This window comes from Ovis aries, chromosome 5 (assembly GCF_016772045.2).
Source record: "Ovis aries strain OAR_USU_Benz2616 breed Rambouillet chromosome 5, ARS-UI_Ramb_v3.0, whole genome shotgun sequence".
In the NCBI taxonomy this organism is placed as follows: domain Eukaryota; kingdom Metazoa; phylum Chordata; class Mammalia; order Artiodactyla; family Bovidae; genus Ovis; species Ovis aries.
The window spans coordinates 40504591-40509083 of NC_056058.1; the positions used below are offsets into that span (position 1 = coordinate 40504591).

At 41.5% G+C, this 4493-nt stretch overlaps 1 pseudogene; it reads right to left on the reverse strand.

Moving 5' to 3' along the window:
* Positions 1-1728: 1728 nt before the first annotated feature.
* LOC114114951 (olfactory receptor 2V1-like) lies at positions 1729-2587 on the reverse strand (annotated as a pseudogene).
* Positions 2588-4493: the final 1906 nt, after the last annotated feature.

The following is a 4493-nucleotide window of genomic DNA, read 5'->3' on the forward strand; positions in this document are numbered from 1 at the left end:
GGCAATGCCAAAGAATGCTCAAACTACCACACAATTGCACTCATCTCACATGCTAGTATAGTAATACTCAAAATTCTTCAAGCCAGGCTTCAGCAGTACATGAACTGTGAAATTCCAATATTCAAGCTGGATTTAGAAAAGGCAAAGGAACCAGAGATCACATTGCCAACATCTGTTGGATGACTGAAAAAGCAAGAGAGTTCCATAAAAACATTTATTTCTGCTTTATTGACTATGCCAAAACCTTTGTGTGGATCACAGCAAACTGGAAAATTCTTAAAAAGATGGAATACCAGACCACCTGACCTGCCTCTTGAAAATCTGTATGCAGGCCAGGAAGCAACAGTTAGAACTGGACATGGAACAACAGACTGGTTCCAAATCAGGAATGGAGTATTTCAAGGCTGTATATTGTCACCCTGCTTATTTAGCTTATATGCAGAGTACATCATGAAAAATGCTGGGCTGGATAAAGCACAAGCTGGAATCAAGATTGCTGGGAGAAATATCAATAACCTCAGATATGCAGATGACACCACCCTTATGGCACAAAGTGAAGAAGAACTAAAGAACCTCTTGATGAATTTGAAAAAGGAAAGTGAAAAAGTTGGCTTAAAACTCAACATTCAGAAAACTAAGATCATGGCATCTGGTCCCATCACTTTTTGGCAAATAGATGGGGAAACAGTGGAAACAGTGACAGACTTTATTTTGGAGGGCTCCAAAAGCACCACGGATGGTGACTGCAACCATGCAATTAAAACATGCTTACTCCTTGGATGGAAAGTTATGACCAACCTAGATAGCATATTCAAAAGCACAGACATTACTTTGCCAAGAAAGGTCCATCTAGTCCAAGCTAAGGTTTTTCCAGTAGTCATGTATGGATGTGAGAGTTAGTCCATAAAGAAAGCTGAGCACCAAAGAATTGATGCTTTTGAACTGTGGAGTTGGAGAAGACTCTTGAGATCCCTGGGACTGCAAGGAGATCCAACCAGTCCATCCTAAAGGAGATCAGTCCTGAATATCCATTGAAAGGACTGATGTTGAAGCTGAAACTCCAATATTTTGGCCACCTGATTTGAAGAACTGACTCACTAGAAAAGACCTGGATGCTGGGAGATTGAAGGCAGGAGGAGAAGGGGACAACAGAGGATGAAATGGTTGGATGGCATCACCAACTCAATGGGCATGAGTTTGAGTAAACTTTGGGAGTTGGTGATGGACAGGGAGGCCTGGCATGCTGCAGTCCATGGGGTCGCAAAGAGTCAGACACAACTGAGCAACTGAACTGAACTGAGGGCTGAATTGTGTTGTTGTGCGGTAGAAACCAACCCAACATGGCAAAACAATTTTCCTCCAGTCATCAAATAAGTTTTAAAAAATGAACGAAAGAAGAGGGACCTATCACTCCAGCAACACAAATGAAGCAAGCTGAGGGGATTAGGAGAAAGGCTATTTTTACACAGAGAATGGGTTGTTATTCAGGCCTCGTATATATTTACTTTGAAGTGATGTATTTTTGTGCTCCTCTGCTCTCAGAGAACTCATTGATTTAGTTACTTAAAACTGACTTTATCAGGAGAGAGGGTATAACGTCTACATTTGTAGAGAGAAAATGAAGACAGGGAGAGTTTCATTGGGTTTTATCAGATCCTACTGCCTCCAGGGAGATCTTAACTCTGAACTGTCTACCCAATGGGACATAGGAGCCTGCTTTGAAATAGGTTACATCCTGAGCATCTTCCTTATTGAGCCCACAACTTCCCTGTTCCTTAGGCTATAGATGAGGGGGTTCAGCATGGGGGTGAGGATGGTGTCAAACAAAGAGAGCCTGGTTCAGAACAGAGGTGTGAGAAGATCCAGGCCTCGTGTATATTTGCATGGCTGGGGCATAATAAAATGTGAGCAGAGTAAGATGGGAGGAGTAGTAGCCAGGGCCTCGTTCCTGCCTTCGGGGGAGTTCATTTGCAGGACCTGGAAGAAGATGAGAGTATAGGAAGTCAGAATGAGGCTTGTGGGGAGAAGAACCCCAAGAATGCTGGTCACTACTAGTCCTTTCTCATAGGCAGATATGTCCTCACAAGACAGCTTCATGAGGGCTTTGACTTCACAAAAAAAGTGGTAGAGCTCTCAGGAGCCACAGAGGGGAAAGTGCATGGCATAAGCCATGTGGACCAAGGATGCCAGAGCCCCTCCCACCCAGGACCCCACAGCCATCAGCTGGAAGACCCAGTGGCTGATAATGATTGAGTATTTGAGAGGATGACAGATAGTCACATAGCGGTCATAAGCAATGAGTGTCAGGAAGAGACAGTGCTATCCCAAGAGTCGAGGTAAAGAAGATCTGGGCCCCACAGCCAATCAGGGAAATGCTTCTCTTCCCTAAGAAAAAGTTGACCAACATTTTGGGGACTACGCAAGAGATGAAAATCAGGTCGATGAGAGAGAATTGGCTAAGCAGAAAATACACGCAGGTATGAAAGTGGGGATCTGTCCAGATGAGAAGAATCAAGCTGATATTTCCTATGATAGCAACGATGTAGATGAGGAGGACAACAGAGACAAGGAGATCAGTATGTCTCATTCCTGGGAAAAGGCCCAAGAGAATGAAATCTGTGCTCAATGTCTTGTTTCCTGTCTCCGTGTTGTCTCCTTACCAGCTTCACCTAAAAGAAAATGGAGACTTTTAAACACATGTGTAAATGAGAAAGGAATTAAACCAGAAACATAAATTTAGTAAGTGATGGCATAACATAGAACATTTTGGAAGGATTGAAAACAGAATTTTATCTGCTTCATAAAGATGCTAAAACCATAGGAGAAAAATTAATAACTAGAGCATAAAAGTGACACTAGATTTTTTTTCCCCACCAGTGTCCTAACCCTTCCTGTAGGCAAGCGTTTTCACTTTTAATTATCTTCTTCTGATAATATGAACAATTCTAATATTTCTGCATCTTTTCATATTCCTAGTTTCAGTCAATGCAATCTTGGTATCACACAAGGATACCTTAATGAAATAAATCTATAATTTAGGTATAACATGAACTAAACACATCTCCTGAAGTTAACAATTGTATTTTGGGAAACTCTAATATCACATATTTGACTTGATGTTGAATTTCCTTCAGGATAGGGGCCAATGAATGCTGAAATATACTAGGTCTTCAGAAAAATTTGCCCTTAGTAGAATGGGTTTTCTAAGTCTTCCTGCACCAAATGTATTCAGAGATTAAACAAGCAGCAAAGATTAAATTTGATATCTCTCGGAAGGATAAGAAAGGACACAACTTTTAAAGTTGATGCCCATTCTTACTGTATTTTAGAGTCAACTTGGATGGAATGTTATTTCATTTATATAGAGAGAAACAAGGAAATTGCCTCAAGGGTTTACAGCTTCCCCCAGTTACCCTTTGCATTGATAGCCAACCTAATCCATCAGAAAAAGAAATACCCAAATATCTGAGTGAAATGCAGATAAAGTAGTTTATTGAATCTCTGTGAACACAATGGCCTCTGCCTTGAGTCCCTCAGCCAGAGGGAGGAGGTGCTGCCCTGTCTCTTTCTTTCTACTTGGTTTCTTGGACCACTTTGAGCTTTTACTTGTGGCTCTTAGACATCACTATGTACCAGGACCACATGGACTGCTTACTATTAATAAAATGTACTCCCAGAGAACTGGATACTTAGGTCTAGGATGAGCTCCTGAAACCTTCATCTGTAAGTGGAGCCCATGTGATTCTGATGTTGGAAATATAGGCTGTGCTTGAGAAGCCTGGTCCTGGAGAAGGTCTGTGTATGCGTGTTAAGTCACTTCAGTCATGTCTGACTTTGTGACCTTATGGACTGTAGCTTTCCAGGCTCCTCTGTCTATGGGATTCTCCAGGCAAGAATACTGGAGTGGGTTGCCATGCCCTCCTCTAGGGCATCTTCCTGGCCTAGGGATTGAACCCAAGTCTCTTATATCTCCTACCTTGGCAGGCAGGTTCTTTACCATTAGTGCCGCCTGGGAAGCCCCCTGGCTAAGCTATAGGATCCATATTCAGTAGTGATATCTGTGCATTGTGTTACATTCTCCTCTTAACCCCGGAGACACATGCATAAATTGTATTTCATATTTTCTCTTAAACTACATAACTAACTAAATTGATTGGTACCTTTAGATTGCTGCAGAGCTTTGATCCTGTAACCACAGGCAGTAGTGGAATAATTACTATAGTTCTGTGTCACATATCAGATTTATTAACTGAAGTCAATAGATCTGATAAAATGCTATTATACACCTTGATGTCCATACATTTCATGGATGCCCAGGTGATTAAAATAGTCTGCATTCTCTCTTTCAAATGAAGAATTTATTACTCTCAATGGAGTTTGCCTCTCAGAGTCACCAAAGTGAACTGATACCAGCTTGATGCCTTTGTATGAATGATCAATGCCAAAATAATTTATTGCTTCAGTGTGTTACCTTAACAAACTATGGAGAGCAC